Below are 11,216 nucleotides of genomic sequence, written 5' to 3' on the forward strand. Positions count from 1 at the left end.
CTGAAATCCACAGACACAGAGCAGCCCAGGCTGGCAAGAGCATTGCAAAATGGCAAGAAGGGACCACCCGACAATGCTGCTTGCTGCTGCTCTGCACTCAAAACAAACAAACAAAAAACTGAAAAAACACACAGAAAACCTAATTGCCTTCTCATGACTGAGAAACAAGGACATTTGATGCTGCTTAAAATGTTAATTAAGAGCAATGTCCTGTATGTCTTTATTTATGTGAGTTTATATAGAGACACTTTGTTTATATGGGGGATGTGAAAAGTTGGCTCTGGTTTTGCACGGTGAATGGGAATGTCCCCCAGCAGCTGCTGTCCCCCCTGCCCATGGCCTTGTCCCATGACTAAGCCGGGTTTCCTGAGTTCCCGTGTAAGTCTTTTGGATGCTGCCTCCTTTCTGGCAGTTTCTCCCGGTTTCCCGGGCATCCTTGTTCCCGCTGGCCGCTCCTCCCGCCGTGCTGCAGCGGCTCACAGCTGTCCGAGCCCCGCCGGCCCGGGGAGGGCAGAGCCCTCCGGGCAGCCTGGCCGGGACGGGACCGTGGCACAGAGTGTCCCTCCCTCCCTCCTGTGCCAGAGCACACATCTCCAGACCCCCACAGGCTGCATCTCGGGCAATTTATGTCGCAGTGCCCGAGCGGCGCCTGTGCCTAATCCCCGCAGAAAGGCAGATACGGGGCCAGATGTTACAACTCCACTGACCTAATTCGGGATCGGGGGGCTGGCGCCCGGCATTCCTGCCACATCTGCTGCCAGAACAGCGGCAATCACGGCGGCTTGAGGCCCCTGCAGAGCACCTTGTCCCGGGGCACCGCTGCTGTGCCCTTGAATGTGCCCCGGCCCCGGAGGACGGGCACACGCCTCGCTTCTCAGCGCCCTGAGCCGATTTGCTGCGCGCTGTGAAAGGATGGCGTGCTGGGCTCTCATTGAGGGCTGATTTCCCACAGGAGGGATTTCTGTCAGGGATATTAGCTCCCTGCTGGTTCAAGCTGAGTGCTTCGAGTGGCTCTCACTGATGTCTTAAAAATAGAGATATCCTTATTAATATCTCCCAAAGATGGAAAAGGTTCTTGTTCTCCAGCAAAATATGCAGTCGCTCTTGCACCAAGCATTATCCCTCCTGCCACAGCCTTGCTGGCATTTGGCTTTATCCAGACGAGGGTCAGAAGGCTGCATCCTTTTCCTCAGGATCATTGCTTTGTCAAAAAAGGGTTTGGGCTGATTGAAACCCCGGGGGTTTTCACAGACCTTGGCTTTATTTTGATGCCTCTCAAGATAGCCAATGAGTTACATCCCTCTGTTCCCCACACATCAGTCTGGATGAACTAGCGTCCAGCGTGGGCTGGGCAGTACCTACCAAGGAATAGGTGTGCAGAGAGACTTACAGAATCACAGAATCATCATCAAAGTTGGAAGAGACCTTTAGGATCATCCAGTCCATGTGTCCATCCGGCACTGCCACTGTAACACATAACCCACATCATCCAGAGCCAGAGGCCTCCTAAACACCCCGGGGTGGTGACTCCACCACCTCCCTGGGCAGCCTATTCCAATGCCTGACCACACTAACACTGATTTTTTTTTTTTTTTTTCTAATATGTAATCTGGATCTCCCCTGTCTCATTTTAAGGCCATTTCCTCTTGCCCTCTCACTGCAGGCTCGGTAGAGGAGACCGACCCCACCTGGCCACGGCCTCCTTTCAGGTACTCAGAGAGCCATGATCGCTTCTGAGCTTCTTCTTCTTGAGACTAAAGAAGCCCAGCTCCCTCAGCTGTTCCCCACAGACATGTTTTCTAAACCTTCCTTAGCCTCATTGCCCTTCGCTGGACATGCTCCAGCACTTCAGTGCACTTTTTAAAGGCCTAGAAATGGATACAGCACTCAAGGTGTGGCCTCACCAGTGCCAAGTACAGGTGGTGATCACTGCCCTGGCCCTTATGGCCCCACTATTCCAATTTTTCTATGAGAAATTAGCCTTGCAAGGACCCTTGCAATGCATGGTTTTCTCTGTCACACCAAGGGAAGCAGCATGGGGACAGGGAGGCTGGATTTGGAGGATTTGGAGTGCTGAGTGCTGGCTGAGGTCTGATCCCCTGCCTCTCATTTGCTGTTTTATTGGCCAATTCTGCATCTGGATGGGTCCATAAGAGCCCAGCTCTGGGTATAGGAGGTCGGGCATGTATGGGAAAGTGCTCTGCGCAGCAGGAGAGCTGTGGCCAGCCTTCACATATTATCTGAAAAAAACCCAACACAAATTTGCACTATTTTTGTCCTTAATTCACATTTGCTGTTCCTCCTAATCTTCTCTGCTGTTTACAGAAGCACTGGGGGAGGATTTCAAGCACACTGCTGTGGCTCTGACCCCAAAGACTAAACCCCCTGGGGAAATGGGGTGGTTGGTTCAGCTGTGGGGTCCTGGGCTGCTGGGAGCTGGAAGTCTGCAACCCTGGCAGCGGGCCCAGCTGCTGGTCCTGGCTCACAGCAGCCACCAGTGCAGCTCACACTGCAGAGACAACAGCTGTCCTGCCTGGAATGCTGAGGGAGGAAGGTAAAAATACCTCCTCAGTCACACGCTTGTGAGATTCCTGGATGGAAGATGCTAAAAACAGCACAATGGTTTTGGGCATGTTGGGTTTCTTGGCAATGCTGTCAGCAATTGTCTTCCTCCTGGCTTTGCACCGAAATGGAGGTATGGGGATTAGGGCTGGGAGAAAGCAGCTTTGCCCTGGGGTTGTGTGCTGGAGGATGCAGCCTTTCCCCAACTTTCTTTCTGCTTTAATATATCCTGGTAGAAGACCTTCATGGCCAAAAAAACAATGCTCTGAAATCATGAGGCTGGCTGGAGCAGAGCAGAGGCAGGGCTGGACCACCCTATACCAGTTTAGAGCATCAGTGAGCATCATATGAGAAAAGGCATTGTAATGGTCAGACATGGGCTGAACAGATCTGCCCCATGCATGTGGCAAAGGGAAATTCCCAAGGACATAACATAATGGGGAAAAAGCTGGGGTTTTTCTCCACAGCCCTGCAAACCCTGCCTGTGGCTGCTCAGAGCCCTGCAGCCAGGCGTCCCCGCAGAATAAATGCAAGCAGATTTGGTAGGTCAGCCAAATAAGCCCTGAAGCAGCTGGGTTGTGCTGAGACCTCAGTGGCTGGGATATGGGCAAGAGGTGCCTCTTGGCAGTGCTGCCCCACACCAGTGGTGGCTGTTGAACCCCTGCTGTGGTCACTTCCTTGGCAGGGAGCATAGAGCAGTGACAAGTACGGGAAGGCTGAGCTTTTAGTAGGCAGCTTCTCCTCAACTCCTGGAAAAGGAGTGTGTCCCACTCCCCAGCCAGCAGGGCTGCAGCCAAGGGAATAATGTGGTGAATGCCATATTCTTGGCAACTCTGGATGTTGAATTGCTACCTTAGGGAGGAAACAGCCCATGAAAAATGTCTTTGGAAACCAGTTGCTAGATAATCATCGGGTGAAGCATGATGTAGCTGGAGTTACCTGCCTTTGGGCTGAGTACCAGAGCTGCTCTCCACTGCTCATCCTCACCCAGCAGGTGCACAGCTCCCCTTCCAATGAGCTGGGGGCATAGCTGGCAATGCTGTGGGATGTCCAGCACCCCGCAGTGCTGCTGCTGCTGCTCTCCATCACCTCCTCAGGAGCCCAGCTTCCTGCTCTTCATGCAGGGAAAAAGATCTCTTTGCCCAGTGGAGGCAGCTGAGATACCCATAATGGATGAGGGGGAGAGGGCACCACAGCCTTGCTCTGTGCTTAGGTATGAGGTTTCTCGGCAGTGCTCACCCTGGTTATCTTAACTAGCATGCATGGACAGGGCAAGCCAAATAACTTAAAAAATATCCATCTGCATGTGCACTGTCAGTTGGCTGCTGTCTTGGCACAGCTGCTGAGGAAACTTGTCCCATAACAGCTCTCACAGTGCAGGCATGAGCCTGGCGGATGGGAAGGCGCAGGAAGGAATAGTAAATCAGGAACCAGCACCCTTCCCGTTTATTTTTAGCAGCAGTATCCAGTGGTGTTTATGGGAATTTCCTCCTCTTCCTCTGTGTTCCTGTTGACTTCCTTCTGGGTGATGTTACAGCTTCAGTCAGCATGACCTACAAGCAGATGCAAAGCAGTCAACAAGCCCTTGCCTGGCCGCAGGGGATGCTCCATGAAGATGCTCTCTCCAGGCAGGAGCAGAAAAGCAATCGCAATTTTATGATATATTGGGCCCTGCTGGGAGTTTGTCACACTGATCCAGATCATGCAATTTCAGTAGCATTTAGCAGCCAGCCTGTTTAATTAGCCCACCTGCTCAGCAATGGGAAAGGGATGGCATTCACAAGCCTTGTACATCACCTTTCCTGGGCTCCACAAAGCCTTTAGGCCCGAGAGCTTGCAGGGGAGCACACCAGGCAGCAGGATGATGTTCCTGCTTTGCCTACACTGGCAGGCAATAGCAAGCCTTGCCTTCTCCCTCTACCAGCCCTTTCTTCTTCCCCTCTCCCTTTCTGGCAGGACTTAGAAAACCCATGTACACCCATTCCTGCCATTCCTGGCACAACAGGCCATTCAAATCCCTCCTCAAACCATGAGGGCAGCAGTAGGGCAGCTGGGCTCCCAGTGTCACACACAGATCTTTCAGAGTGTCATGGTGCCAGTCATGATTTGCTATTTACCATCTCACTGGTTTTACTGCTCAGGTAACACAAGCAGACCTTGCCTCCTGATGGGCTTTGCTCCAGGGGCTACAGAGGGAGCTACAGACTTAGGGCACAGAGAAACCCAACCCCATCCTGTCCTGGTGCGGCCAGGGTGTTCCCCTGCTGCTTCCTGGCTCAGTGTATCCATCCTTTCCTGGCACAGAGATCCCAGCACATTCCTGGAGTGGTAATAGTGAGTTAGTGCTGATTTCCATCAGCTAGGGCTTGATCCCCAGCAGCTGCCAGTTGTGGGGCCAAGTTATATAGGGACCTGAAGGTCCTTTCACTGGTAAGGTGTTTGAGATGGTTTTGTTGCTGTGGGTGTGCTTCTGGTCTGTTCCACATGCCATTGTACCAGGGACCTTGGAAGACATTTCAGCATCTGAGGGCAGGAATGGCAGGTAAGTCATGCTCCAGAGAGGAAAGAAAAGTAAGGTTTTAAACAAAGAATACTGTTTCCTATTTTTTTTTTTATTTCCTGTCGATCAAACCTTAAAATTTTAGATGCTCACGTTCTTACTGTCAGTGCTTATTTGTGAAATATTTGGGCTGTAAGCTGTTGTGTTAAAGCTCCTCTCACAACATGCTTTACCTTCTAAATATGCTTGTGTGTTGTTATCCCTGCAGTGGAAACCAAAAAAGGAGCAGATTATGAAGTCTGGTGGTAAAATGAAACAGTGAGGGTTTAGGTTTTAAATGCCCCCTGCTGTGGGTTAGCTGACACGTGGTTAGAATGGTTTGTCTGGGCAGATATTGAGAGGGAGGGCAGGATGGTGTGATGAGATGCTTTGTGGCTCACCTGGAAACCATTTCAGAAAGATATAAAGGGTAAAAATTTTCTGCATGCAAAAGGGGCTGAAAATAATTTTTCAGAAAAAGGTCTTGGGAGATGTATGGAACCCTAGGAATGCAGTTTGACTGAAGGAGCACTTGAAGAGGGTTTGGCAGCCCTCCTGAGTGAGGGCTGTGCAAGAGCTGTGTACCTGGATGCTTAATTCTGTGCAGCTGAACTTAGGAGGTCACCTCCTCACCTGAATCTGGCCCAGCTGATTCATGCAGCTGTGCTAACTCTTGGTTTCCTTCTGGCCTTTGGAGGCTTCATTATTCCTTTCTTTATTTCTTTCCTTGCAATTCAACCAGTAAAAGAACAGTTTCCAGCACAGTAGTTTGAATGGTGAAGGGTGGGTGAAATTTTGGGGTGAAATTCTCTTACTGATTTGAGCCTTTGAACACAAGCAGTTGTGATGGTGTTGATGGCTGTTGATACCAAAGTTTTTGCTTACTAAGCTTGTGCACAGCACAGCTCCTAGACTCTGGTTTAGGGTGATGATTTTAAGCTGCTTTTGGATCAGCAATAGCTGTTGCTGCCTGGAGTGTTGTGCAGAGGGGGGAAAAAAGAATCCCCCTTTCCCAGTCTTCATGAAAAGAAAAGGAAGCAGCAGTTTGTATCTATTCAAAGATTGCAATGGCAAAGCTCGGTGCTGTGGCAGGCAATGTTTGTGTGCCTGCCCACTGGGGAACAAGGGCACATAAAGGTTGTTTCATACAGTTTAGAGATGCTGGCCAGGTTATTGGCCCTTCCCTTCAAGTGGTTTGGGATCACTGTGTGGAAAGTTGCTACTGATTTCAGGACAAAGACTTTGAGAGACCCTGTGCTGAGGTGAGTCACTTCCTGACTGAGGGTGATGAAATGAGCTGCCCTCAAATCTCTTCAGGGAGGCTCTGATCAAACATTGCCTCACCTGCTGTGCCCACGGGACTCCTGCTGCCTCTGCTCCCTACAAACATGTGCAGGGCTCCAGGGTGCCTTGCATCTGTTTGTAGGACCAACAACAGCAAAACCAGCTGCTGCTCCTAAAGGTCTTGTCTGGACAAGAACCAGAGTCCTTCCACATCTGCCCTGCTCACTGGCTCCTGGCATTCTGTTGCCTCTCTCATGAGCAAGCTACAGCCATGCTTTTCAGAAAACACTGGTGTTTTGTAATTTTTTGGCAACTGAGACAAGTTCTTTGCAGCTATCTGAACTTTGCATTTGTTTAAGCAATTTATTGCCGAGTTGCTCAGAGGGGTCATTTGTTCAAAGCAGAATAGCTGCGGGGTTGGAGAATAAACATCAGCCTCCCCACTCTTGCCTCCACCAGGTATTGGCCAGCTGTGAGTGATGCAAGATGAGCTTAGCTTCACCCTGTTTAATGAGTCAATGAACCCTGTATCTCTCCTGACATATGGGGTGACTTCTGAAAAGAGAGCTGGTCTCCCTGGCCTGCCCATTCCCCAGGCAGCAGGAGCTGTGCCTCCACACCCACCCTGCAGCAGCAGGGCAGAGACTTTGGCCCTGGGGTGCCAGGGGAAGACAAGGTTTTGTGGTGGTGACCTGTCTCCAGAGGCTCTGTAACAGCTGGGTGTTTTTATCCTAAAGAAAGGTGCTTTAGAGGTGGTGACAAACAGCACCATTGCTTGCAGGGGAGGCTCATGCCAGAGCCATGACCTGAGGATCTCCCTCCTTGGTTCCCAGCTAAGACTGATTCCCTCTGTGGCTCTCCTTGTCTCTAGCAGTCTTTAAAATGTGGAGGAAGTCTCTCTTATCCCATCCTTCAGGACAGAAATAAAACCTCTGCCAATTATGTAGGGATGCTCAGTTCAGGGCTTTTTCTGAGACATAGGGTGAGACACCAGATGAAACATCTTTATCCACACAACAGAAATATCACTAACTAGCACAGGGGGGTGTTCACTCTTTATAGATGTATAATGTTGCTGAGCACTCTCACTACTCCCTAAAGGTCAGGCAGCTTTAGGACTGGTGAGGTGTCCTGCTTTTTCACCCCAAAACCAGCACAATGGCATCTCTCAGAGCACACAGTCAAGCCTCCTGTTTGCTTCCAATTTATAGCTAGCGGAGCCCTGATGATGATGATGATGACTCCTGGGCTTAAAATAAGCGGGATCCACCTGAAGCTAGCAGGTTCTGCTGGGCAGCCATCCCCACAGCTTTGCTGTCTGTACAACTTGCTGCCTGGCAGGAGGCGTTTGCCAGGCTGGCAGCCCCTGTGTACCCCAGCCACACTGCAGAGCTTAAATGGGGAGTTCTGCTCTGTGGCTGAAAAGTGAAAGACTACCTGCCCTAACCATTGCCAGGCTGCTCAACTGATTTGCATGACAAGAGAATGTTTGGCTTCCCAAAATTATCTTCAGCGCATCTCAAAGGTTTCATTTCCTTGTGGTGGCTGCTTTCTTAGACGCCTACACTTCCACATGCATGCAAACGCATCTCCTGCTGCAACAGTGTGCACCCCAGCAGCCTGGGCTCCTGAGACCTGGAGCCAGACCTCTGCTTTTGTTGGAGCAACCAAAATTTCTGCTTTGCACTGTGTCAGGTAGCACTGCTCCCCTGGCCCACTCGAGGACCCAAAATCTGCAGTCCACAGCAGGAGAGAAACAAACTCAAAGCCTGTAAAAACCTCCTGGCTGGCCAACACCCTTTGCTCACAGCTTCCTTGTGGGTTCATGAAGCAATGGAATGACAGCATCTTTGTAGGCACCTCTTTGTGCCATCTGCAGTCTTATGGCCTATGTGTTTTTAGGTTTTCCACATGGTGCAACACAAAAGCAGGGGTAAAACTTCTTTAAGGAAGGGTCAAAACAGGACAGAAGCTTCATATGCCCCTCTGTTCCCTGGAAGTGCCTGTAAGATGCCTGTAATGGGCAAAGAAGAATTTGGGAGATGCCACTGGCTCCTCTTGTGCTGACAGTGCTGGTGTGTGCACAGATCTCCCCATGCCACCAGTAGCAGGATCAGAGCCTCCACCATGACTTGGGGCTGTGGAAAGAGTCCAAACCACTGGCTGGGTGGGGGCTTGGGCTGAAGTGAGTCTTGCTGGGGCAAGAAGGAAGCGACATGAGCACTCACCTCATTGAAAACCCCAAAAAAAGTCCCGGATTTTTTTTCTAGCAAGACTGAAACCCTAACATGCACAGCACAGCCCCAGCCTGGCACATTGCCCAGCACTGTGCCCTCCAAAGCATCCCTCCATGCAGTGAGGGTACTGCAAGGGAGTCCAGCCAGCTTTCCTGCTGTCTCCTTAGCATGTGCATGTACCTGCAGCACTCGACTCCAGACCTTCAACCTCCCACATGCCACAAACAGGAGCCCTTGGCTTTGCCAAAGAAAGGATGTTCTGCTCTTGCATGTGGTAAGCTGGGGTTTCTGTTCTAGCCTTGACAGGGCTGGTGACTCATGATCCTGCTTTGAAAACGATGACTGGATTAGCAGCAACAGGCTAGTTGTTGTTCTCCCCTGTCCTTTGTGCCTCATTTACCAATTTATTGCCTGATCTGAGGCTTTCTCTTTATTCCCACCAAGCCCTTTGTTCCTGTCTTCCTGGTTTGTCTTTTTCTTGACAAATCTCATTTACTTGTTTCATTCTTGTTGACTTGCGTTATGCTCTCAATCATTCCAGATAAAACCGAATTTGGGCGCTTCTAAAAACCTTTGTAGGGAAAGAGAGAGGGATCTGGAATGCACCTGTCCCCCTCCAGCCTCACATAGGGGCGCACACACCCCCAGGCAGTCCTGGCAGGGAGGGTGGGAAGTTGTATGGTAGGATGCACTGGCAGGGCTCTCAGCAAGGCTGCTTTGATCATGTGGGGCTTAGTAGCAACCATCACCAGGCTTGCTGTGCTGAGGAAAATTTGCTATTTTTGCTTCCACCTGCCCTCTTTGTCTCCTCCTCTGTGGCTGTGGTGGAGAAATGAACTGTCATTTCATCCTTCAAATTTTCCTGTGTGTAAGGATATGGCAAACCCAAGCTGTGATGTGATTTGGGAAGAGGAATGAAGCATTTCTCAAGGGAGTATTTCAACCCCTCTTCATGAGCAGAGCTGCTCGTGTCCAGCCAGCACCATAGTGTGGTTTACTACCTCTGCAGAGTGGGAAAGGATACCAAAGTGCTGCTTCAAAGAGGAAAAACTTGCATGATTGTAAGAGAATAATAAAAGAAGTTAAGTGTCACTGTCAGACATTAAATGATTCACACAGACACAGCTCGAGGTGTGGTGAAAGAAGAAGAAACCTTTATTTTTTCTTTCAGTACTTATAGGTTTCTGATCATGACTAGGGATTGGATAGCCAGGGTAACACCTTCCCAACTGCACTGGCTGTGAGAGACATCCATCAAAAGGCATATCTTTAATGGCATGCATAAACACCTATGTTTATAGTTACTTTCCTGGGAAAGTGGCTAGAAATAATGAAAACAATATTGAAAGATCTGATTCTCAGGGTGACAGTGAAGTGCAATGATTCATCTGGAGGGGTCTCTGGTTCCTGCAGAGACAGCAGCAAGAGCCAGCCTATGCTGTCCCCTCTCTCCAGGACCAAAAGCTCCAGGTGCTGGGCCTTGCTCCCCATCAATGGCTGAGGCAGGGAGCATGGAGGTGGTTGCTCAGGCCATCATTAGCATCCCAGGACTTGCCAGGGATGTACTTCCTAACTCCTACATAACCACACTTGATGTACCCTACAGTGAACAGAAAACCAGTGCTCTTGCAGTAACTCCTGCTTGGAGGTTGTTGTCCTTGGTCTGGAGCATTGCTGGTGTTTGGCTGCAGCTGCTGAATGAGCTGCTGGGGAGATAAATGTGCCATTTGGTGACTGCCCAGAGCGTTATTTACCATTTATGTTGGGAAAGCTCAGCCCCACACAAGGTAGTGTATGATTAGCATAACCAAAAGTGCAGAGACAGCCAGACCCAAAAGGCAGAGCTGCTGGCTTTGCCTGTAGGAGGTTTCTTTCTGAGCGCAGCTGGCAGAGCTTGGACAGCTTGTGCTTCCCAACAATCTGGATCAGAAGCAGTGAGATACTGGATTTGCAAACATGATATGGGGGAGCAAAGGCCCTTCTAAGCTGACTTAAACCTATGAGAGAAGCCAGATGCCTTGGCAAAGTTTAGCAAGATTGTGCTTCAGGAATCTTTATTTCAAAAAATAAGTTAGGAACTCACCAGAGTTCCTTGTATTGTCGCTGCTACTGTGGTGATCCTCCAGAGTTACAGGCTGTGTGTAGCTCTGCAGCAGCAGAGCTCAGAGGAGCGTTTCACAGATGGGAAAGCTGAAGCAGGCAGGATTGCTGGTGCTCAAGGGCCACTAAACTCATCTCTCCCATGTCTCTCTACTCGGCTGGATGGGCTTCTCTGCTAGCTGCTGCTCTAGAGCCAAAGCAGCTGCTGCCTGTCATGGGAGCAAGAGAGTGGGGTTGGGTATTGATGCTTCTTAATTAACAGGATTGTCTGAATTTCTTTGCTGGCATCAAAATGTATTCCTCACATAGCTGTGCTCTCTGCATTGCAAAATGGACACTGCTGCTATTTTTATATGTGTTTTCCCAACTGTTTTTCATTTTTCTGTGCATCTGTTCCTTGCATGATCTTGCTGGGTAGCCAGGAGTGAAGACGAAGTAAGGAAAGAGAAAACACTGCAGTTTCTCATTTGGGCAGCCATCTGGAGGCTTTCTCA

The sequence above is a fragment of the Poecile atricapillus genome, chromosome 2, assembly GCF_030490865.1.
Source record: "Poecile atricapillus isolate bPoeAtr1 chromosome 2, bPoeAtr1.hap1, whole genome shotgun sequence".
NCBI lineage: Eukaryota > Metazoa > Chordata > Aves > Passeriformes > Paridae > Poecile > Poecile atricapillus.